Genomic DNA, 26,919 nt, shown 5'->3' on the forward strand with positions numbered 1-26,919 from the left:
GCTTTCATCAAAACAGACACACACACACACACACACACACACACACACCACACACACACACACACACACCACACACATACACATCACAAATGCTGCTGTCTTTGGGTAGAAAAGGGAACCCTGGTACATTGTTGGTAGAAATGTAAATTGGGGCAGCCACTAAGGAAAACAGTATGGTGATTTTTCAAAAGACTAAAAATAGAATGACCATATGACCCAGCAATTTCACTTCAGGGTATATATCTGAAAAACATGAAAACAGTAAGACAGTGAGTCAAAAATATACATGCACCTCGAAAAATGAAGTACAGACTTTAAAGTTATGAATCACTATACTGTACACATGTAACCAACTTAGCAGCAGCAGCAGCAGCAGCAGCAGCAGCAACATATAACACTGTACATCAGTTATACTTCAATTTTTTAAAGAAAGAAATATTAAAAATAATTTATTCAAACAAAAAGAAATTGCACAAATTAACAACAAGAAAACAAAAGCAAAATTTCAGTGCAAAAATGTAAATATGTAGTAAAGATAGTGGAACTATCACTTGTAAAGCAAGTATGAAGGTTAAAAGGCAAAAGTAGTAAAATTAACTCAAGTTACAATAATTAGTTAAGGAATACATAATATAGAAATTTTCTTCCATGCTGTAATCACCTCTTTACATTCTTAACCGTATCTTTTCAAAGAACAAAATGTGATTTTTATAAAGTCTGATTTACATTTTCTTCTTTTATGGATTATGTTTTTGATGTCTTATCTACGAAATCTTTGCCTAACCTAATTTCACTTTCCCCAGTGCTTAGTTCAGAAGTTTAACAAGTTTTGGTTTTACACTTAGGTCCATGATCAATTTGAAGTAAATTACTTTTGGCACACAGTCTAAGGTATTAATCAAAGTTCACTGTATGTGGATTATATTTGCTAAAGCAACAATTTTTGGAAAAGACTATCCTTCCTCCATGGAATTGCCTTTGCAACTTTGTCACACATCATTTGGCCATATATATGCAAGTCTATTTTTGAATTCTATTCTGTTTGACTAATGTAGTAGTTTGCTGCTGCTGCTGCTAAGTCGCTTCAGTCGTGTCCGACTCTGTGCGACCCCATAGACGGCAGCCCATAAGGCTTCCCCATCCCTGGGATTCTCCAGGCAAGAACACTGGAGTGGGTTGCCATTTCCTTCTCCAATGCATGAAAGTGAAAAGTGAAAGTGAAGTCACTTAGTCGTGTCTGACTCTTAGCGACCCCATGGACCGTGGCCCACCAGGCTCCTCCGTCCATGGGATTTTCCAGGCTAACTTAATGCTACTCTGTTTGTTGAAACTTACTAAGTCTTGAAGTCAGGTGATATAAGCTCTCCAACTTTTATTACAAAGTTCATTTTGTTTATCTAGATATTTTGCCTTTTTATATGCATTTTTTATCTACTTGTCCATTTCTAGGGGGAAAAATGCTTGCTTGAAGTTTGATTGGAATTACAATGAATCTGTAGATCAAATTGTATAGAACCAACATATTAACTATATTGTGTTATCTATCCATTAACATGGTACATCACTTATTAAGGACATCTTTCATTTATCTAGCAATATTTTCAGCTCTTAGTATAAAATTATTACATATCTTTTGTCACATGTACCCTTAAGAATTTCCTATGTATCATGTTATTTCAATTATGCTGCATTTTTTGAATATTTTTATATCCAATTACTCATTGCCTATGTAAATATTAATCTTTTATCCTGGAACTGTGCTAAAATCACCTTTCAAATTTCAATACAGGTTTTAGGTTGTCATGTTTTCATTTTCATTTCTTTCTATGCATATTTTGATTTTTTATTTCTTCTGTGATTTGTTGGTTATTCAGAAGCGTGTTGTTTAGCCTCCATACGTTTGCATTTTTAATAGGTTTTTTTCTTGTAGTTGACATCTAATCTTACCACATTGTGATCAGAAAAGATGCTTGAAATGATTTCAATTGTTTTGAATTTACCAAGGCTAGATTTATGGTCCAAGATGTGATCTATCCTGGAGAAGGTTCCATGTGCACTTGAGAAAAAGGTGAAATTCATTGTTTTGGGGTGAAATGTCCTATGGATATCAATTAGGTCTAAATGGCCCATTGTATCATTTAAAGTTTGTGTTTTCTTGCTAATTTTCTGTTTAGTCAATCTATCCATAGGTATGACTGGGGTATTAAAGTCTTCCACTATTATTGTGTTACTGTTAATGTCCCCTTTCATACTTGTTAGCATTTGCCTTACATATTGCTGTGCTCCTATGTCAGGTGCATATATATTTATAATTGTTATATCTTCTTGGATTGATCCTTTGATCATTATGTAGTGTCCTTCTTTGTCTCTTTTCATGGCCTTTATTTCAAAGCCTATTTTATCTGATATGAGTATTCCTACTCCTGCTTTCTTTTGGTCTCCATTTGCATGAAGTATCTTTTTCCAGCCTTTCACTTTCAGTCTGTATGTGTCCCTTGTTTTGAGGTGGGTCTCTGTAGACACCATATACAGGGGTCGTTTTTGTATCCATTCAGCAACTCTTTGTCTTTTGGTTGGGGCATTCAACCCACTTACATTTAAGGTAATTATTGATAAGTATGATTCCTTTGCCATTTACTTTGTTGTTTTGGGTTTGAGTTTATAAACCTTTTCTGTGTTTCCTGTCTAGAGAAGATCCTTTAGCATTTGTTGAAGAGCTGGTTTGGTGGTGCTAAATTCTCTCAGCTTTTGCTTGTCTGTAAAGCTTTTGATTTCTCCTTCACTTTTGAATGAAATCCTTGCTGGGTATAGTAATCTGGCTTGTAGGTTTTTCTCATTCATCAATTTAAGAATGTGCTACCATCCCCTTCTGGCCTGAAGATATTGAAAGATCAGCTGTCATCCTTATGGGAATCCCCTTGTGTGTTATTTGTTGCTTTTCCCTTGCTGCTTTTAATATTTGCTTTTTGTGTTTGATCTTCATTAATTTGATTAATATGTGTCTTGGGGTGTTTTGCCTTGGTTTTATCCTGTTTGGGACTCTCTGGGTTTCTCGGACTTGGGTAGCTATTTCCTTCCCCATTTTAGGGAAATTTCCAACTATTATCTCCTCAAGTATTTTCCCATACCCTTTCTTTTTGTCTTCTTCTTCTGGGACTCCTATGATTTGAATGTTGGGGCATTTAACACTGTCCCAGAGGCCTCTGAGGTTGTCCTCATTTCTTTTAATTCTTTTTTTCTTTTCTCCTCTCTGCTCCATTTTTTCCCACCATTTTGTCTTCCACCTCACTTACCCTGTCTTCTGCCTCAGTATTCTACTGTTGGTTCCATCCAGAGTGCTTTTGATCTCCATTATTGCATTATTCATTACTGATTGACTCTTTTATTTCCCCAAACCTTTGGGATTCAGTAAAAGCAATGTTAAGGGGAAGGTTCATAGCAATACAAGCTTACCTCAAGAAACAAGAGAAAAGTCAAATAAATAATCTAACTTTACATCTAAAGCAACTAGATAAAGAAGAAATGAAGAACCCCAGGGTTAGTAGAAGGAAATAAATCATAAAAATTAGGGCAGAAATAAATGAAAAAGAAACAAAGGAGACTATAGCAAAAATCAATAAAACTAAAAGCTGGTTCTTTGAGAAGATAAATAAAATAGAGAAACCACTAGCCAGGCTCATCAAGAAAAAAAAAGGAGAACCAAATCAACAAAATTAGAAATGAAAATGGAGAAATCACAACAGACAACACAGAATACAAAAGATCATAAAAGACTATTATCAGCAAACATATGACAATAAAATGGACAGCTTGGAAGAAATGGACAAATCCTTAGAAATATATAACCTTCCTAAACTGAAACAGGAAGAAATATAAAATCTTAACAGACCCATCACAAGCACAGAAATCAAAACCGTAATCACAAATCTTCCAACAAACAACAGCCCAGGACCAGATGGCTTCACAAGTGAATTCTACCAAAAATTTAGAGAAGAGCTAATATCTATCCTACTCAAACTCTTCCAGGAAATTGCAGAGAAAGGTAAACTGCCAAATTCATTCAATGAAGCCACCATCACGCTAAGACCAAAACCAGACAAGGATGCCACACAAGAAAGAAAACTACAGGCCAATATCACCAATGAACATAGACGCAAAAATCCTTAAAAAAAATTCTAACAAACAGAATCCAACAACATATTAAAATGATCATACATCATGACCAAGTGGGCTTTATCCCAGGGATGCAAGAATTCTTCAATATTTTCAAATCAATCAATATGATACACCACATTAACAAATTGAATAATAAAAACCATATGATTATCTCAATAGATGCAAAGAAAGCCTTTGACAAAATTCAACATCCATTTATGATCAAAACCCTCCAGAAAGCAGGAATAGAGGAACATACCTCGACATAATAAAAACATATATGATAAACCCACAGCGAACATTATCCTCAATGATGAAAAATTGAAAGTATTTTCCTTAAAGTCAGGAACAAGACAAGGGTGCCCACTCTCATCACTACTATTAAACATAGTTTTGGAAGCTTTAGCCACAGCAATCAGAGAAGAAAAAGAAATAAAAGGAATCCAAATTGGAAAAGAAGAAGTAAAACTCTCACAGTTTGCAGATGACATGATCCTCTACATAGAAAACTCTAAAGACTCCAGCAGAGCTAATCAATGAATATAGAAAACTTGCAGGATATAAAATTAACAGAGAGGAATCCCTTGCATTCCTATACACTAACAATGAGAAAACAGAAAGGAAAATTAAAGAAACAATTCCACTCACCATTTTGACAAAATGAATAAAATATTAGGAATAAATCTACCTAAGGAAACAAACAGGAACTAAAGAGCCTCTTGATGAAAATGAAAGAGGAGAGCAAAAAAGTTGGCCTAAAGCTCAACATTCAGAAAACTAAGATCATGGCATCTGGTCCCATCACTTCATGGGAAATAGATGGGGAAACAGTGGAAACAGTGTCAGACTTTATTTTCTGGGGTTCCCAAATCACTGCAGATGGTAATTGCAGCCATGAAATTAAAAGACGCTTACTCCTTGGAAGGAAAGTTATGACCAACCTAGACAGCATATTCAAAAGCAGAGACATTACTTTGCCAACAAAGGTCCGTCTAGTCAAGGCTATGGTTTTTCCAGTGGTCATGTATGAACGTGAGAGTTGGACTGTGAAGAAAGCTGAGTGCCGAAGAATTGATGCTTTTGAATTGTGTTGTTGGTAAAGACTCTTGAGAGTCCCTTGGACTGCAAGGAGATCCAACCAGTCCATTCTAAAGGAGATCAGTCCTGGGTATTCATTGGACAGACTGATGCTAAAGCTGGAACTGCAGTACTTTGGTCACCTCATGTGAAGAGTTGACTCATTGGAAAAGACCCTGATGCTGGGAGGGATTGGAGGCAGGAGAAGGGGATGACAGAGGATGAGATGGCTGGATGGCATCACTGACTCAATGGACATGAATTTAAGTAAACTCCAGGAGTTGCTGATGGACAGGGAGGCCTGGCGTGCTGCGATTCATGGGGTCACAAAGAGTCAGACACGACTGAGCAACTCTACTGAACTGAACTGAAAGAAACAAAAGACCTCTGTACAGAAAACTATAAAACACTGATGAAAGAAATCAAAGATGACACAAATAGATGGAGAAATAGACCATGTTCATGAATTGGAAAACTCAATATAGTGAAAATGAGTATTCTACCCAAAGCAATCTATAGATTCAGTGCAATCCCTATCAAGCTATCAATGGTATTTTTGAGAGAACTAGAACAAATAATTTCACAATTTGTATGGAAATACAAAAAACCTCGAATAGCCAAAGCAATCTTGAGAAAGAAGAATGGAACTGGAGGAATCAACCTGCCTGACTTCAGACAATACTACAAAGCTACAGTCATCAAGACAGTGTGATTCTGGCACGGAGACAGAAATATAGATCAATGGAACAAAATAGAAAGCCCAGAGATGAATCCACGCACCTATGGACACCTTATCTTTGACAAAGGATGCAAGAATATACAATGGAGAAAAGACAATCTCTTTAACAAGTGGTGCTGGGAAAACTGGTCAACCACTTGTAAAAGAATGAAACCAGAACACTTTCTAACACCATACACAAAAATAAACTCAAAATGGTTTAAAGATCTAAATGTAAGACCAGAAACTATAAAACTCCTAGAGGAAAACATAGGCAAAACACTCTCTGATATAAATCACAGCAGATTCCTCTATGACCCACCTCCCAGAATAATGAAAATAAAAGCAAAAATGAACAAATGGGACCTAATTAAACTTAAAATCTTTTGCACAACGAAGGAAACTATGAGCAAGGTGAAAAGACAGCCTTCAGAATGGCAGAAAATAATAGCAAATGAAGCAACTGACAAAGAATTAATCTCAAAAATATACAAGCAGCTCATGCAGCTCAATACCAGAAAAATAAATGACCCAATCAAAAAAAAATGGGCCAAAGAACTAAACAGGCATTTCTCTAAAGAAGACATACAGATGGCTAACAAACACATGGAAAGATGCTCAACATCACTCAGTATCAGAGAAATTCAAATCAAAACCAAAATGAGGTACCATCTTATACTATTCAGAATGGCTGCTATGAAAAAGTCTACAAACAATAAATTCTGGAGAGGGTTTGGGGTACAAGGAACCCTCTTACACTGTTGGTGGGAATGCAAACTAGTACAGCCACTGTGGAGAACAGTGTGGAGATTTCTTAAAAAACTGAAAATAGAACTGCCATATGACCCAGCAATCCCACTGCTGGGCATACACACTGAGGAAATCAGAATTGAAAGAGACACATGTACCCCAATGTTCATCGCAGCACTGTTTACAATAGCCAGGACATGGAAGCAACCTAGATGTCCATCAGCAGTTGAATGGATACGAAAGCTGTGGTACATATACACAATGGAATATTACTCAGCCATTAAACAGAATGCATTTGAATTAGTTCTAATGAGGTGGGTGAAACTGGAGCCTATTATACAGAGTGAAGTAAGTCAGAAAGGAAAATACCAACAGAGTATTTTAATGCATATATATGGAATTTAGAAAGATGGTAACAATGACCCTATATATGAGACAGCAAAAGAGACACAGAAATAACAGATTTTGGACTCTGTGGGAGAAGGCAAGAGTGGGATGATTTGAAAGAATACCATTGAAACATGTATACTACCATATGTGAAACAGATCACCAGTCCAGGTTGATGCCTGAGATAGGGCGCCCAGGGCCGGTGCACTAGGATGACCCTGAGGGATGGGATGGGGAAGGAGGCAGGAGGGGGATTCTGGGTGGGGGACACATGTACACCCATGGTTGATTCATGCCAGTGTATGGCAAAAACCACTACAATATTGTAAAGTAATTAGCCTCCAATTAAAATAAATAAATCAATTTTTAATTCAATATGAATTAGTATCCAAGGAGATATTATAAATGATAACAATGAGCAAAAATTCTGAGTGGTTACAATGTGCACATTGAAGTAGCACAAACACAGCATCTTGACAATATACACGTTGTCAGAGGATGAGAGAAGGCAATGGGTTTACAAAAGAAACCATTTGTTAACAAAATTCAAAAACATACTTTCATTTGATTGCTGAATACATGATGAAGTGAGTCATGTGATAATTGAGTGCAACAACTTTGTTTCCAAATTGTGATAGTTCATTAATAGTTACTAATGAAAAAATTTAACCCAGTCAATTGTATATGAGTGTATACTCAAGTCAAAATCAATGACACCCACTCTCAGTAACTGATTTATTTACATGATAAGCTTTTTTGTCTATCAAAATCTAGCTCTTGCAAACTTGGAAGGAGAGGAATCTTAGACGAGATAGTAAAATCTCAGAAGGTGCTACCTTAAATAGTGCTATCAAGAGACATAAAACCAGACAGAAAGGAGGAATTGGATAGGAACAGCTAGACATAGATACAGAGAGACAGGAAATACTCTACACTGCCTAATCAATTTTGAGGGACAGGGCAGGATCAAAGTTCCCAATATATTAAGCCTGAAGTAATGATGGTCTCTGAGTTTTATACATAATAGTTTCCCTGGTCACTTATTATCACATAGTTTCACAGGATCATCATCTATAAGCAGGGAGGAATCTATTTTCCAATCATCTCTATGAGAGGAAAATATACCATCCCCCTACTATCCAACACTTATTTGTGGTTTTACTATTAATAGCCAAAATAGCATTTGACACAATTTCAGCTTGAGCACTTGACGCTATAGACAACAGTAAAATACAGTTCTAGAATTTCCCTAGGCAAGCAGGATACAACTCAACTAAATTATTTTTAAGTGAATTAAAAACAAATAATGCTAAAAAAAAAAAAACGCAGATGATGAAATATATCACTTGAAATTGGTTAGGGCTACAAAACAATAAAACAAGATGGAATGAATAATTTTCTATATTTAGGAACAAAATTATTTCTTTATAGACATTTCCTTCTCCTTTTAAAAAAAATCAAGGTTTTGTGTTCTATTTGAACTTTAAAATTGTTTACATGCTTACTTATTTTTTTAATATAACTCTATGTATAAATAGTTATCCACTCCAATTTCTTTCCGTGTGCGTCATCATGGCAAAGTACTTGTTGGCTTATGCATACTCTTATAGCATGGCTTAAAGAGAACGTTGCCTCAGCAGGTGCCCTATAAAAAAAATATTAGAATATTGGTAGGAAAATAGTAGAACCCAGAGATCTGGCGTATGAAATTAGATCAATATGTATGAGAATCTTGAACCCAGGATTCTCTTTAACCTTCTGGAATATTTTTTTTCACTTGCTAGAGCAGAGTAGCCTCGTTTTTCCTAGCCAATAAGTAAAGACCTTGAATACCTTACCAAAAGATGCTTGTTATTTTCTTAAACCATCCTAGTGCCCTTCAGAGTTTCCAGGCAATGCTTGGGTTAAAGCAGAGTTTGAGGGTTAGCAGAGTCTTAGCAGGGAAATATTTTCCCTACCATGGGAAAAAAAAGTTTACTCAAGAAATTATTACATGTCTTGGTTAATACGTATGTTGTCAAAAACTAGGAGGAAATGAGAAGTTGAATCAGTGGGAGAAGATAATAAGATTGAATAGTGGAGAGTTTGTATATGTCAAAACTTTTTCGAAGAAAAAGTTTGAAAATCATCAAAGTAAAAAGAAAAGGTAATTCTGTTTTTATTTTGTTTTAATTGTATCATGTTTATTTTTGTCCAAATTTATGGTGAGCATGAGCCTTTGTAAGTTTTTAAGCCTACTGTTTTAATTTTGTTACAGAATATTCTTAACTCTATCACTTGTGAAAATTCTACCACAACAAATATTTACTGAGCACCTACTTTGTTCTAGGCCTTACCTTTGGACCTAGGATTTTGTGATGAACCACAAAATCAAAAATGCCTTCATATTTTCATGGAACTCATATTCTAGAAGGTGGATTGCATACATACTGTAGCCTGACAGGCTCCTCTGTCCATGGGGATTCTCCAGGCAAGAATACTGGAGTGGGTTGCCATGCCCTCCTCCAGGGATCTTCCCCCACCCAGGAACTGAACCCGCGTTTCTTATGTCTCCTGCATTGGCAGAGGGGTTCTTCACTACTAGCGCCACCTGGGAAGCCCAGAAGCGAGTTTGTTTTTTTTTAATTAGTGAATATATAATATCACTTCAACAGTACTGTAAGAGGATAAAAAGTGATGGAATATATGAACAGTGTATGAATATATGAATACATCAGGCTACAACACATAAATTTGGACAAAAATAAACATGATCCAGTTAAAACATAATAAAAAAAATTACCTCTTTTTTTTTAAAATTTGATGATTTTTCAAACTTTCTTTTTGAGACAAATCATGCAAAATCTGGAGCAAAGTTTCCCAGGCAAGGAGAACAGTAAGCACAGTATCCCTGAGATTGGAACAAGTTTAGTTCAGTTTTGAAAGAAGTAAGAATGTGGCTAAAGAAGTCTAAACCAGGAGGGAGTAGTAGGGAATAACAAGGAATAAATTCAGAGAAGTAGAAAATAGTAGAAGCTGAACGTTAGGACCATGAAAATTTTATTCTAATGTGGGTGAAGAATGATCAAAGGTTTTGGGTAGAGGAATGCTTTATTTTAATTTTCCTTTTGCCAAACAGCTTTATAGAATCCTTTCTCAAGAGACTCCAGACTCCTTTCAGTTAGTGAACACTGGATGTGAGAAATGACTCAGATCTGGAAGCTAGGTGAATGATTTTCATATTTTATTTAGATAGCTTCAACCTTTTGCTTGCCAACTCTTGATTTTCTTTGTCATATAAATCATGAAATATTGTATTCTACTTCCCATCTATCTCATATCTAGGAACATGATATTTTACTAGTAAACACCAAAGAAGTCTTCGGCCAAAGTACTTCAGCCAAAGTACTATTCTGGCTTTGTTTCCCATTATGGTAATTATGCTTCCCTTGTGGCTCAGAGGTTAAAGCATCTGCCTCTAATGCGGGAGACCTGGGTTTGATCCCTGGGTTAGAAAGATCCCCTGGAGAAGGAAATGGCTTTGTTTCCCATTATGGTAATTATAGCCACATTGTCTCTGATATTTACATATCACCACTGTTTCAAGAATCTTTTATAGGTTTAATATAATAGCGGCATTTAAAAGGTCCAAGTTTTTCCCCAGTTTTTTTGAGATATTATTAACATGTATCTTAGGGCTTTCCTGGTGGCTCAGAGAGTAAAGAATCTGGCTGAAATGCAGGAGACCTGGGTTCAATCCATGAGCTGGGAAGATCCCCTGGAAAAGGGTATACTGGAGTTACCCACTCCAGGATTCTTTCCTGGAGAAGTCTATGAACAGAGGAGCCTGGTGGGCTACACAGTCCATAGTGTTGCAAAGAGTCAGACATGACTGAAGCAACTTCTATGCATGCGTAGATATACATACCATATTTTCTCTATCCTTTCATCCCACTGATAGACATGTAAGTAGTTTCCATATCTTGTCTATTGTGAAAAATGTTGGAGTGAACATGAGGTTGCAGATGTAGCTTCGAGACAGTCTTCTCATTACTTTCAGCTATATATCTAGAAGGAGAATGGGTGGATTATATGGCAGGAGTCAGCCTGGTCCTGGGCAACCTGTTCTGGGTCCAGAGTAATGTCTGGCACTTGCTTTACGCTCTGTGCTTTACCCGGGTGCTGTAATCCCTTGCTTGGAGTCCTTGGCTCTTGTGAAGGTATTTCCTTGAGCAGATATTTATTCAAACTGATGTTACTGGCAGGGGAGTGGAGAACTTCAATGGGGTTGGAAACAGGCCCATGAGTGATAACAGGTAAATGATACTGAAGCTCCAATACTTTGGCCACCTGATGGGAAGAGCCAGCTCATTGTGAAAGACTTTGATGCTGAGAAAGATTGAAGGCAAAAGAAGAATAGGGTGGCAGAGGATGAGATAGCTAGATAGCATAACCAATTCAACGGGCAAGAACTTGAGCAAACTCCAGGAGATTGTGAAAGACAGGGGAGCCAGAGATGCTGCAGTCCATGGGGTCCCAAAGAGTCAGACACAACTTAACAACTGAACAACAATAAATATGAGTGATAGAAATCCCTACACCACCAGTTTTTAGCCCACACTGTTAAAAAGTGCTCGTTTGGAAAGCTGAGAACTAAGGCAATAGCTAGAACACAGAATCCTTCCCACTAACTAACCAAACTCTAGCACTTTATTCAATTCAATGTATATTCAATTTCAAAAACTTTTTTTTTAATGTTACAAGAATTTTGAAATGAGGTTTTGCTTTTCATCAAGCCTGTCTCTTCTCTATGAATAGGCTTATTCATTCTAACTCTGTATTCCTTTTAGTCTCTGTTTTCAACATGTGAGGTGTTCTTACTTTATGCAATTCTGAGTGGGCAATAACCTGGTTTATCAAGTTTACTGAATTGAAAAATCAATAAAATACACAGTAGTAAATCTTCCCAGACAGAATAAATTCATAAACCATCACAGCCCCTCTGCCCCATGGGACAGCCTCAGCATGGGTCAGTCATAAGAACCACTTATTCCTGGATGTAATAAAAACAGTTTTACTGACCCTAGACAGCTCAAGGCTCCTCTACTTCTTCCACTAGAAATGAAGGGTTTTACCCAAGAGTCAGATAGATTCATAGGAATTGAGAATGTCAACATATCTTAGAAATCATTAATTCCAGTCCTTTTATTTCATAGGTAAGTAAACAGTAACTAAGATATTAAGCCACTTGTTCAGTTCTACCAAATAATAAGTGATAGAAATGGAATCAAATTGAAAATCCTTCCATTTCCAGGCAAGCATATTTTACTTTTACGGACTTCCTCTGGGAAAAAATACTCTTTCACAAGAAATAAATAATTTTTTATTTTTATTTACTTTTGCTTGTTTTTTCTTGACTTGTATACATGTGTGTGTGTATACATATATATATTTTTTCACATATTCACAATTTCCTCACCAATGATAAAAATCTTCCCTTGCCATGGAATTATCTTATTAATTGTCCTTCAAAAAACTCCTCTAAAATTGTTTAAAAGCCATTTCTGCTATTAGAAGGTGTAAATCTCTGACTGTTAAATAGTTTATTTATCTATTTGATGTTACTGAGAAACTAGTCTATGCTACAAACTACAATTGGTGCTTGGTGTTTATACAGAAACAGAGAAATTGTATTTATCTTTATAGTAATGTAGGTCAAGTGATGGAGACAGATACTAAAGTAATTATCATAAAAATAAATTGTGTAATAAAGATTTTGACTCTATTTTTGTTATTTGACCACTGACAAGTTTCAAGACTGACCACTCTTCTCTTTATGCCCTGCATCTGAACAGGCAGAAATGAAAGTGCCAATATTTCCTCCTTTCTTTGGTGTCGGTGTGTATATGAATCAGTGAAAAATATATACATAAATATGACTCTATAAAGGTTTTTATATTGTTTATAAATATTTATGTATTATATAAATGAAAATTGTCAAAAAGAGAAATAGATTTTATTTTTAGCAACCATTCAATTATTCCAGAATATTTACCAAGTAACGTTTATGTGCTAGAGATAGTACTAGATATCTGTAATTAAACCATAAACAAGACAGATGTGACCCTTACCCTTACACCCATTCACATATGTTCCTCAGATTTCTGCTTGTATAAATTAGAAAACACAAGTAGTCCGTTTGGAGGGTAGCTACCTCCTCATGGGTCTCACTCTGTACCTCACCATTAGGGGTCTGTTGGGACTCAAGTCTAGTTATAGGTCTAAAAGCAAAACAGAGGTGGTGGTGGGGTAGTTCTGATTAGAATCAGCATTGTTTTTGAATGCAGAATTGATCCTCTCAGACAGAGAAAAATGCAAACCATGGGGGTGGAGATGCCCCTCACCTGACATTAAGGATGGGGAGACCTCTTTCACTGGCACAGAAGACTGATCATAATTTAGGGCTCAATGTCCCCATCTTCATACAGACCCCCCAATCAACCAATGCCCTCACATTATCAGTAGGTGGCCTAAGAGGCTGAGAGCTCAACTTGATTTTCAGCAATTTCAGCCCTGTGGTTGTGAGAGATAAGGGTCTCCCTCAGAGTGCTTATGGATGCTCTTAGGTCATTTCTGTGGCTTGAGCTGGGAAATGAAATACCTGAACTTGTTCTTTGATTTCACTATTTGTCCAGTGGCATTAGAAGAAACCAACTAATGTCACCATATCACTTAGCTTTCCAAAATGCTCAAAAGTATCATATGTGGAGTTGCTTTGTTCCTTGCTTCTTATCAGTGGTGATTAGGAGTAATCAAAGTAGATATTTTGCCTATCCCTAAATAGTTCACACCAGTAAGCTCAGGGCTCTCTGCTTCTGGAGACAGTCAGTAGCACCTAATCAGATAAGTGAATCAGTTCCAGAAACTCCAATACCAGTTCAGAAAACTCATCATTAAAACTATGTCCTCTAAAACCACTCTTGGTACCAAAATCTGTATTAGTCAGGGTTCTCCAGAAGAGTAGAACAAATGTATATTGAGAGAGAGATTTATTATAATGGATACAATTCATTTCAGTTCAGTCACTCAGTCATGTCTGACTGTTTGTGACGCCATGAGTTACAGCATGCCAGGCTTCCCTGTCCATCACCAGTGCTCAGAGCCTACTCAAACTCATGCCCATCGAGTCAATGATGTCATCCAACCATCTCACCCTCTGACATCCCCTTCTCCTCCCGCCTTCAATCTTTCCCAGCATCAGGGTCTTTTCCAATGAGTCGGTTCTTCACATCAGGTGTCCAAAGTATTGGAGTTTCGGCTTCAGCGTCAGTCCTTCTGATGAATATTCAGGACTGATTTCCTTTAGGATGGACTGGTTGGATCTCCATGCAGTCCAAGGGACTCTCAAGAGTCTTCTCCAACACCACAGTTCAAATGCATCAATTCTTCGGTGCTCAGCTTTCTTCACAGTCCAACTCTCACATCCATACATGACTACTGGAAAAACCATAGTTTTGACTAGACGGACCTTTGTTGGTAAAGTAATGTCTCTCTGCTTTTTAATATGCCGCCTAGGTTGGTCATAACTTTTTTCCCAAGCAGCAAGCGTCTTTTAATTTCATGGCTGCAGTCACCATCTGCAGTGATTTTGGAGCCCAAGAAGAGAAAGTCTGTCACTGTTTCCATTATTTCTCCATCTATACGTCATGAAGTGATGGGACCAGCTGCCATGATATTAGTTTTTTGAATGTTGAGTTTTAAGCCAGCTTTTTCACTCTTTTATTTCACTTTCATCAAGAAGATCTTCAGTTCCACAGTCCTCTTCGCTTTCTGCCTTAAGAGTGGTGTCATCTGCATATCTGAGATTATTGATATTTCTCCCTGCAATCTTGATTCCAGCTTGGGCTTCACCCAGTCTGGCATTTCTCATGATGTACTTGGGCTTCCCTCATAGCTCAGTTGGTAAAGAATCCACCTGCACTACAGGAGACCCTGGTTCAATTCCTGGGTTGGGAAGATCCCCTGGAGAAGGGATTGGCTACCCATTTCACTATTCTTGGACTTCCCTTGTGGCTCAGCTGGTAAACAACCCTTCTGCAATGCGGGAGACCTGGGTTCGATCCCTGGATTGGGAAAATCCCCTGGAGAAGAGAAAGGCTACCCACTCCAGTATTCTGGCCTGGAGAATTCCATGGACTGGATAGCCCATGGGGTTGCAAAGCGTCAGACAAGACTGAGCAACTTTCACTTTCATTTTGCATATAAGTTAAATAAGCAGGGTGACAGTACAAAGTGTTGATGTACTCCTTTCCCAATTTGGAACCAGTTCGAACTGTGGCTTCTTGACCTGCATGCAGATTGCTCAGGAAGCAGGTAAGATGGTCTGGCATTCCCATCTCTTTAAGAATTTCCACAATTTGTTGTGAGCTATACAATCAAAGGCTTTGGCATGGTCAATAAAGCAGAAGTAGATGTTTTTCTGGAACTCTCTTGCTTTTTTCTATGATCCAACAGATGTTGGCAATTTGATCTCTGGTCCCTCTGCATTTTCTCCAGATTGAACACCTGGAAGTTCTCAGTTCATGTACTATTGAAGCCTGGCTTGGAGAATTTTGATCATTACTTTGCTAGCGTGTGAGATGAGTGCAATTGTGTGGTAGTTCGAACAGTCCTTGACATTGCCTTTCTTTGGGATTGGAATGAAAACAGATATTTTCCAGTCCTATGGCCACTGCTGAGTTTTCCAAATTTGCTGACATATTGAATGAAGCACTTTCACAGCATCATCTTTTAGGATTTGAAATAGTTCAGCTGGAATTCCATCACCTCCACTAGCTTTGTTCGTAGTGATACTTCCTAAGGCCCACTTGACTTCACATTCCAGAATGTCTGCCTCTAGGTGAGTAATCACACCATCGTGGTTATCTGGGTCATGAAGATCTTTTTTGTACGGTTCTTCTGTGTATTCTTCCCACCTCTTCTTAATATCTTCTGTTTCTGTTAGGTCCATACCATTTCTGTCCTTTACTGTGCCCATCTTTGCATGAATTGTTCCCTTAGTATCTCTAATTTTGTTGAACAGATCTCTACTCTTTCCCATTCTATTGCTTTCCTCTATTTCTTTGCAGTTATCACTTAGGAAGACTTCCTTTTGGAACTCTGCGTTCAGATTGGTATATCTTTCCTTTTCTGCTTTGCCTTTAGCTTCTCTTCTTTTCTCAGCTATTTGTAAGGTCTCCTCTGACAACCATTTTGCCTTTTTGCATTTCTTTTTCTTGGGGATGGTTTGATCACTGTCTCCTGTACAATGTCACAAACCTCCGGAATTCATAGTTCTTCAGGCACTCTGTCTATTAAATCTAATTCCTTGAATCTATTTGTCACTTTCACTGTATAATTGTAAGGAATTTGATGTAGGTCATACCTGAATTGTCTAGTGGTTTTCCCTACTTTTGCAATTTAAGTCGGAATTTTGCAATATGGAGTTCATGATCTGAACCACAGTCAGCTCCCAGTCTTGTTTTTGCTGACTGTATAGAGTTTGTCCATCTTTGGCTGCAAAGAATATAATCAGTCTGATTTCAGTGTTGACCATCTGGTGATGTCAATGTGTAGAGTCTTCTCTTGTGTTGTTGCAAGAGGGTGTTTGCTATGACCAGTGCATTCTCTTGACTAAACTCTGTTAGCCTTTGCCCTGCTTCATTTTGTACTCCACGGCCAAACTTGCCTGCTACTCCAGGTATCTCCTGACTTCCTACTTTTGCATTCCAGACCCCTGTGATGAAAGGATATCTTTTCTGGTGTTAGTTCTAGAAGGTCTCATAGGTCATCACAGAACTGTTCAACTTCAGCTTCTTTGGCTTTAGTGTTTGGGGCATAGACTTGGATTACTGTGATATTGAATGGTTTTCCTTGGAAACAAACAGAGATCATTCTGTCATTTTTGAGATTGCACCCATGTACTGTAATTCAGACTCTTTGGTTGACAATGAGGGCTACTCCATTTCTTCTAAGGGATTCTTGCCTGCAGTAGTAGATATAGTGGTCATCTGAATTAAATTCACCCATTCAAGTCCATTATAGTCACTGATTTCAAAAATGTTGGTGTTAACTCTTGCCATCACCTGTTTGCCCACTTTCAATTTACTTTGATTCATGAACCTAACATTCCAGATTCCTATGCAATATTGTTCTTTTCAGAATTGGACTTTATTTCCATCACCAGTCACAACCACAACTGGACATTGTTTTCACTTAGGCTCCATTTCTTCACTCTTCCTGGAGTTATTTCTCCACTCTTCTCCAGTAGCATATTGGGCACCTGCCAATCTGAGAAGTTCATGTTTCAGTGTCTTATTGTTTTTGCCTTTGCATGCTATTCATGGGATTCTCATGGCAAAAATACTGAAGTGGTTTGCCATTCCCTTCTCCTGTGGACCATGCTTTGTCAGAATATAAGGGATTAGCTCATGTGATTATGGAGGCTGAGTGGTCCCACAAACTGTAACCTGCAAGCTGGAGGCCAGGAAAGCCAACAGTGTAACTCTAGCCCAATGTGAAAGTCCAAGAAACAGGGGAGCTGATGGGTAAGTCCCGTTCCAAGTATGAATGACCAAGTGAAAGCGAAAGTGTTACTCACTTCAGCCGTGTCTGACTCTGCGACCCCATGGACTGTGTAGCCTGCCAGACTCCTCTGTCCAACGGATCCTCCAGGCAAGAATGGTAGAGGTGTTGCCATTCCCTTCTCCAGGGTATCTTCATGATCCAGGGACTGAGCCCAGGTCTCCTGCGTTGCAGGCAGATTCTTTACCATCTGAACCACAAGGGAAGCACCCCCCAAACCAGGCACAAATGTGTGAGTGCAGAAGATGGATATTCTAGTTCAAGCAGACAGCAAATTTTCAATTTCTCTGCCTTTTCATTCTATTCAAGCCCTCAGTGAATTGGATTATGGCACCTACATTTACGAGGGAGATCTTCTTTACTCCATCTGCTAGTTTAAATTACAGTCCCTTCTGGAAATACCCTCACAGACATACTCAGAAATCATATTATATGAGCTACTAGGGCATTCTGCAGACCAATCAAAATAACTATCACATGTATATACTTGAAAAGTTATAAAAAGCACGACAGAGCTACTTATCCAATAGAAATTGATAGCTGAATAAAACATGCTGGAAAATATCTAGGTTTCTGAGAACATTGACAATGATAAAGCCTCAGAGTTGTCAAGACACAATGCAATATTCCTGGTTTCAATATTGTTGCTGCTTTTTAAAAAATGTATCAGTATCTAAGTATTCATTTGAAATAATACAGTGAAAAACTATAATGAGATTAATCATGTAAATGCTTCCAAAATTATTCTTGGCCAAATTTTTCCCATAAAGTGGCACTTATAAGAAACTTGCATATATAGTTATTTATTCCTTTGTTATACACCCTTATTATATGCTATAATAACTTATCTGCATACTAAAAACTTTACATGTAATTCTTAAAAAGAATCTCTGATATTACATCTTCTTAATTCTTTCCACTGTTTTTTCTCTTTTCAATCCTAGGAATACCTTTTAATATATTTGTGAAATATATATTTTAAAAATATTCCTTTTGCAAGAACTTGTAGCTAAACAGTGGATACTACATATCTATAAACTATAACATATTTGAGGAAAATCAAAGCAGCAAAATCATATTATTAGTGAATGACTTCCTCTTTGTAGATGTATTACATTCCTCCATGTGTCTTCAGAGGACTTGTATTTATATCAGAGGCCAAAAAATTTTGCAAACCTATTTCACACAGTCACAAAGAAGTAATTAAATTACAGTAAAACTATTAGACAATCAAAGGGCATGATAAGATATTTGATAAAAATTTTAAACTATTTTCTTTTGAATCAATCTTGATTTGTATAATTGTTTGTTGTGGTTTTTTTACTTTACTGGTATAGCCAATTTGGAAAATAAACAATAAATAAGAGATTTTTATTCATCTGTTTATCAACAGTAATGAGTTCCTTTATGGCTTCAGAATGTAAAGCAAATTTCCTGTGAAGGGTTCATTGACAAATGCCTGTATGCTTTTCTGCTCTATTGACAAGCTTCTAAATGTAAGAACTGTTCTCTAAAATTTATATTTTGAATTGACAAAGAAAAATAAGCTATTTCAGATTAAAATTTAAACTTATTTTCAATGCTCTTAAGACCAGTGCAACTATTCATAGAAATAATATACTGTTTGCCCATAAGAATAGGTAGGAATAAAATACGTCTTATGCAGATATTCACAAGTACATCATGTACATTTTATATAGATAGCATTGTTTGAAACAGCACAATAAGAGAAAGATAGACAAAAGTTGGTAAAAATTGTCTACAGTTATACTATGAGTTTTATCTCCCATTAATTATTTCATATTGACTAGGAAAGATTTTTAGTGCTTATTGAGAAAGCAAGTAAACACAAGAAAGCAATATAGACATGAGTATGATAATATAAATGACGCAAATATAAATAAGACTCTAAAGAAAGCATAATATAAACCTCATAAAAATTTAACATTGTACAAATCAATCATAAAGAGTATGTTATATACCATTTTATTTTAATGATTGGAAATTGAATATACATGAGTCTGAATCCATCAGGGCATATTGTTAAGCATTCCTTGGGCAGAACAACAAACTCTTAACTTTATTTATCTTCATCATCCATACAGGAGCATTAATCACTCCAATCTTAAAAGACTGGTGGCTAAAATAAATAATGATATTAAACACCTGATTGATAGTAGTCAACTAGTGGGCATTTAGTTTCATTTCACTAATGAGAATAAACATGACCCAAATATTTTAAAATTGAGACCCATTCTTTCTTTTAGTCATAGTTATTCTTTTTATCATCCATCCATATACTCATTCATTCATTCATAGATGTTTATAGAGTGTCTATTATGTATCAAGTCCTGTGAAAGACACTGTGGAACACTGCAGTGTAGAAATGTACTCAATATAAAATTTGCTGACATATCCTAGCATGTCCTAAAACCACTTTGTGGTATCCCTCTAGAATCAAAAAGAGGAAACAGGTAATAAAATTTTTCAGGTAAATATGCATGTTAATAAATGAGATTCATATAATGTGTTTTTAAAAAATATTTGTCTTCAAAATATATCAAACCTCTTTAAAATATAATAAAATGGTACAAATAATTTTTTGTGGAAAATACATAATATCAGCTGAAAATATTATGGAAACTACAGAGGAAACATAATCTCATATATTTTAATATATCTCTGTATAAAATTTAATATAGATTCAGCCAGAAACTCTAGAAACCTCAACTTCAGCTATCTTAAATTATAAGAAAATAAATTATTTTACCTAAGAGTAAGTCTAGCAATATGGCAGGTTTCTAATTTGATTGACATAGTGGATTAATTTTGACTACCTAATGTGAAGAGCCCACTCATTGAAAAAGACCCTGATGCTGGGAAATATTGAGGGCAGGAGGAGAAGGGGACAACGGAGGATGAGATGGTTGGATGGCATCATCAACTCAACGGACATGAGTCTGAGCAAACTCTGGGAGATAGTGAAGGACAGGGAAGCCTGTCATGCTGCACTCCACGGGGTTGCAAAAAGTCAGACATGACTTAGTGACGGAACAAGTGAAGTAACAATGTGATCAAAGAATGTCCATTTCCATTCTTTCACTCTGCCATTCCGTCAGTTGCTCCGTGTTGACTGCCAGTAGACTTCTGTACTACCCCTGTACTCTACTCTCTTTGCAGGAGGCTGGAGGCCACAAACCACATTTCTCAGACTCCTATGTCAATGAAGACCCTCGTGGGAAATTGTAAAATTGCAAGAGAAAGAAACTTATGTGTCTTCTGATGATGCTTTCTGCTGTTGCAACATCTGTGAGTGTGATTTGAAAACAACCGACCGATGCAGAGAATTGGAGGCTCTACTGGCAATCACGGGGTTTTCAGCAGCAAGGTCAATGGCACAGTGCTCTTGTGGCAAGAGCCCTGCCTCCAGCTGGTGGGCGGCAAGTGTAAGGTCAAGGGCTTCAGCCAAAGGATGAGAGCGGCGCTGTGGTATGTGTTCACACTTTCTTCCCTTTGCCTCTCCATCCTTGCTCTGTCTTTCTTTGCTCTCCCAGCCCTTCCAAAGACTTGCTAATGAATTTCCTGCATTAAATCCTCTCTTATTTGAACACCTTGAGGCGCTTCTGTTTTCCTGACTGGACTCTAATTAATAGAGCCAGCTTCAGTGATGACTTGTCTTTAGGCTGGTAGGCTGGGGCAAGATGACAAGGGCAATCCCCAGCATCACTCCAGATATGACAATGCTCACAATAATAATAATAATTTATCTCTTCCTGTAGCTCTTTTAGGAGTGAAGACCTTTTCCCCCAGAAAACTCATACCAGATAGCCCTTCATAGACCCCAAATAATGCTATCTCTAAAAACAGACTTTTTTTCTCTCTTTCACTTAAGCATTCAGATGTGGACAGTTCAGAAGTAGTACAGTGGCTCTGGTGTTGTACAAAACAAAGTCTAGTCCAGCTTTCTACTTCCCTATACCTGGAATGTGGCTCTAATCCTCATAATCTGAGACAACACTCCAGCTTTCATAACCATATAGTCAGAGGACTGTGAAAGTGGAGCAAGCATCAGCTCATTTTAAGGATGTGCATGCCTGTATACTAAGTCACTTCAGTTGTGTCCAACTCTCTGCCACCCTATGGACTGTAGCCCACCAGGCTCCTCTGTCCACGGGCATTCTCCAGGCAGGAATACTGGAGCCAGTTGCCACGCCCTTTTTCAGGGGACCTTCTCTACCCAGAGATGGAACCTGCAGCATGGCTCCTGTATTACAAGCGGATTCTTTAACACCGAGCCACCAGGGAAGCCCCCCCTTTAAGGACACATCCCAGCAGTGGTACAAATCATCTCTGCTTATGCACAGATGGTTAGAACATAGGCACACAGTCACTTCAAGAAGAGTGGCAATGGAAGATTTCCTTATTGTATTTTTGTGTCTGTGTGAAATTGGGAATTCTATTAAGGTATAAGAAAAGAATAGATATTATAGGAAAACTATTAGGTTTCAACCAGTCTTTAGCCTTTCAAATATTAATAAGCATCTTTCTTTCTACTGAAAAGAACATTTGCACTTTTCTTCTGAGAGATACAAGCACCAAGCCCTATTACAGCAGGGCAGGCACCAAGAAATCTAGGCTCCCTTAGTGATTCAGTCCTCTGTACCATGTGCAACGTAACTCCGCGTGGGCCAGTAATCTATAAACTAAAGCTGTCTGAAGCCAAAACAAATAATACACAGTAAGAGCTCACATTTGGAAAAGTTCCATGGCAATTTTAACATCCTACTGGGCACTGATAGCAAACATGTTCTCTCTAAGTAGAATCAATTCTTCATTGATTCTCTTCTCGGCAAAGAACTTTTTTTTTTTTTTTTTTGCAAAGAATTTTTGTTCATTATCTTCCATAGTCTTATTTGGCAAGAACTTTATTTTTTCTCTTTCATAAATTTTACTAGAATATAGCTGCTTCATAATGTTGAGTTAATTTCTGCTGTACAGCAAAGGGAATCAGCTATACATACATTCCCTCTTTTTTGGATTTCTTTCCCCTTTAGGTCACTACAAAGTACTGAGTAGAGTTCCCTGTGTTATACATTTGGTTCTCATTATTTGTCTATTTTATACACGAAAGTGAAAGTGTCAGTCACTCAGTTGTGTCCAACTCTTTGCAAGCCCATGGACTGTAGCCCACCAGGCTCCTCTGTCCATGGAATTCTCCAGGCAAGACTAGAGTGGATAGCCATTCCCTTCTCCAGGGGATCTTCCTGACCCACAGATCAAACCCAGGTCTCTTGCATTGCAGGCAAATTCTTTACTGTCTGAGCCACCAGGAAAGGCCATAATAGTATGTATGTATGTGTGTGTGTGGGAGGGGGGTTTATATATATATATATATATATATATATATATATATATATATATGTCCCAATTCATCCCTGTCCTCTTCCCCACCTTGGTGTCCATAGGTTTGTTCTCTACATCTGTGTCTCTATTTTTGCTTTGCAAATAGGTTCATCTGTATGACAGGAACTTGAAAGAGAAGGGTATCCCAGAAACTTTTACAGGCCATTCCCTACTGATGCAAATTTAGGGACCAGACATGATTTCAAGTCAGGCTTGGGGTTTTTTGTGAAACAAGCCAGTCAAAAACTTAGTAGAGTTGAGGTTTGCTTCCTGGTAACTCCATGTGTGAGTTATCACAACCAAAGTTTTCACATCTGTGGTTTTGCACTTACTGATCTCTGTGTTATGTTCATTCCATCCTATCTCAGCTCTCAGGAAGGTCTCTCAGGGTATGCATTTGGGTGGTGTTTTAGCTGAGATCTGGGGTTTCCCAGGTGGCACTAGTGGTAAAGAACCTGCCTACCAATCCAAGAGATATGAGATACAGGTTCGTTCCCTGGGTCAGGAAGTTCCCCTGGAGGAAGCCATAGCAACCCACTCCAATATTCTTGCCCAAAGAATCCCTTGGATGAAGGAGGCTGATGAGCTGCAGTCTATAGGGTCACACAGAGTCAGACATGACTGAAGCAACTTAGCATGCATACACGTTAGCTGAGGTCTCTCTCATACTTATCACAGAGCACAAGGTTCTTCTTGTACGCAGGTAGTTTATTTGGGAGTCTGTGGTCAGGGAGCAGACATGAGGATTGGACACTGAATAGGGGACAAAAGAAAGTGGCTTCAATAGAGACAAGAGACTGATGACTGGTTTTATGTGTGACTTTCTAAAGAACCTTAAGAGATGATTCTCAAAACTTTTCAGTCTAAGGAGAACTGGGAAGGCATTCACTAACTCTCTCACATCTCCTGTTAGTTTGTAAGTGTGCTCAGGCACTTCAGTCATGTCCGACTCTTTGCAACCCCATGTACTATAGCCCACAAGGCTCCTCTGTCCATGGGATTCTCCAGGCAAGAATACTGGAGGGGGTTTTCATGTCACCCTCCACGGAATCTTCCCAACTGAGGGATGAAACTCACGTCTCCTGCATTGCAGGCAGGTTCTTTACCCACTGAGCCACCTTAGAAACACCCCTGTTAGTTTTAAGGTCACCCAAATTTCTCCAAGTTACAAGTCTGAGGGGGGCTGAGACTGAGGTTTCATGCCCAAGAGTTAGAAATGTCCAGGGGCAGGAAAAGAAAAATATCCAGAACATGCTTTGAGGTGGGGTACTCGTGGGCAAAGAAAGTTAAAGTTGTACAGCATTTTAAACTAATAGATTTGGCTTGAGTTAGAGGTGGAGTTGAGAGAAGGTGAAGCAAAGTATAGGGGATGACTATGCACCTGGGAATGTATTGCCCTTAACCTAGTCTTTGATGCTGGAATGGCTTCCGCTGCCTTTCTTTACATTTTAAAACAAGATGTTGGGAAAAGATTTGCAGCCACTGTTATATATCCTGCAAAGGTTGCTGCTTTGCAGTCATATTTTATAACCATTTCTATTTTAAGCAGAGAAACATCTGGAGTTTTCTACTCTATGTGGTCCTAATTCACCATAGTCTCAACCACTTTAGCTTATAGGCCATAAGGAAATAACACCTCCATTATTAAAGCAACATTCCATCCCATCTCTGTTTGCAGGTTACTGCTATTGTCGTCGCTATTGTTTTTGTTCACTCACTTAGTCATGTCCAACTCTTTGTGAACCCATGGACTCTAATAATCCAGGCCTCCTTGTCCTTCACCATTTCCTGGAGCTTGCTGAAACTCATGTCCATTGAGTCAGTGATGCCAACCAACCAACTCATCCTCTGTTGTCCCTTTCTCCTCCTGCCTTCAATCTTTCCCAGCATCAGGGTCTTTTATAATGAGTCGGCTTTTCACATCAGTAGGCCAAAAGTATTAGAACTTCAGCTTCAGCATCAGTCCCTCCAATGAATATTCAGGATGGATTTCCTTTAGGATTGACAGGTTTGATCTCTTTGCAGTCCAAGGGACTCTCAAGAGTCTTCTCCAACACCACAGTTCAAAAGCAACAATTCTTTGGTGCTCAGCCTCCTTTATGGTGAAACTCTCACATCCATACATGACTACTGGGAAAACCATAGGCTTGACTATACAATCTTTGTTGGCAAAGTAATATCTCTGCTGTTTAAAATGCTGTCTAGGTTTGTCATAGATTTTCTTCCAAGGAGCAAGCATCTTTCAATTTCATGACTGCAATCACCATCTGCAGTGATTCTGGAGCCCAAGAAAATAAAATATGTACCTGTTTCTATTGTCTCCCCATCTATTTGCCATGAAGTGACGAGACCAGATTCCATGATCTTTGTTTCTTGAATGTTGAGTTTTAAGCCAGCTTTTTCCCTCTGCTCTTTCACTTTCATCAAGAGGCTCTTTAGTTCCTCTTCACTTTCTGCCATAACAGTGGTGTCATCTATATATCTGAGGTTATTGATGTTTCTCTCAGCAATTTTGTGCTTGTGTGTCCAGCTTGTGCATCATCCAGCCCAGCGTTTATCATGATGTACTCTGCATAGAAGTTAAATAAGCAGGGTGACAATATACAGCGTTGACGTACTCCTTTTCCAACTTGGAACCAGTCTGTTGTTCCGTATCCAGTTCTAACTGTTGCTTCTTGACCTGCATACAGGTTTTGCAGGGGACAGGTAAGGTGGTCTGGTATTCGTATCTCTTGAAGAATTTTCCACAGTTTGTGGTGATCCACACAGTCAAAGTAGATGTTTCTCTGGAATTCTCTTGTCTTTTCTATGATCCATCGGATGTTGGCAATTTGATCTCTGGTCACTGCCTTTTCCAAATCCAGCTTGAACATCTGGAATTTCTTGGTTCACATACTGCTGAAGCCTACCTTGGAGAATTTTGATCATTACTTTGCTAGCATGTGAAATAAGTGCCATTGTGCAGTGGTTTGAGCATTCTTTGGCATTGCATTTCTTTGGGATTGGAGTGAAAACTAACATTTTCCAGTCCTGTGGCCACTGCCGAGTTTTCCAAATTTGCTGACATTTTGAGTGTAGCACTTTCACAACATCATCTTTTAGGATTTGAAATAGCTCTGGAATTCCATCACCTCCACTAGCTTTGTTCGTAGTGATGCTTCTTCCTAAGGCCCACTTGACTTCTCACTCCAGGATGTCTGGCTCTAGGTGAGTGATCACACCATCATGGTTATCTGGTTTATTAAGATCTTTTTTGTATAGTTCTTCTGTGTATTATTGCCACTTCTTCTTAATATCTTATGCTTCTGTTAGGTCCATACCATTTCTGTCCTTAATTTGCCCATTTTTGCATGAAGTGCTCCCTTGGTATCTCTAATTTTCTTGGAGAGATCTCTAGCCTTTCCCATTACATTGTTTTCCTCTGTTTCTTTGCACTGATCACTGTGCCAAAGAATTGATGCTTTTAAACTGTGGTGTTAGAGACGACTCTTGAGAGTCCCTTGGACTGCATGGAGATCCAACCAGTCCATCCTAAAGGAGATCAGTCCTGGGTGTTCTTTGGAAGGAATGATGCTAAAGCTGAAACTCCAGTACTTTGACCACCCCATGCGAAGAGCTGACTCATTGGAAAAGACACTAATGTTGGGAGGGATTGGGGGCAGGAGGAGAAGGGGATGACAGAGGATGAGATGGCTGGATGGCATCACTGACTTGATGGACGTGAGTTTGAGTGAACTCCGGGAGTTGGTGATGGACAGGGAGGCCTGGCGTGCTGCGATTCATGGGGTCACAAGGAGTCAGACACGACTGAGCAACTGAACTGAAC

Source organism: Capricornis sumatraensis, chromosome 11 (genome assembly GCF_032405125.1).
Source record: "Capricornis sumatraensis isolate serow.1 chromosome 11, serow.2, whole genome shotgun sequence".
Lineage (NCBI taxonomy): Eukaryota > Metazoa > Chordata > Mammalia > Artiodactyla > Bovidae > Capricornis > Capricornis sumatraensis.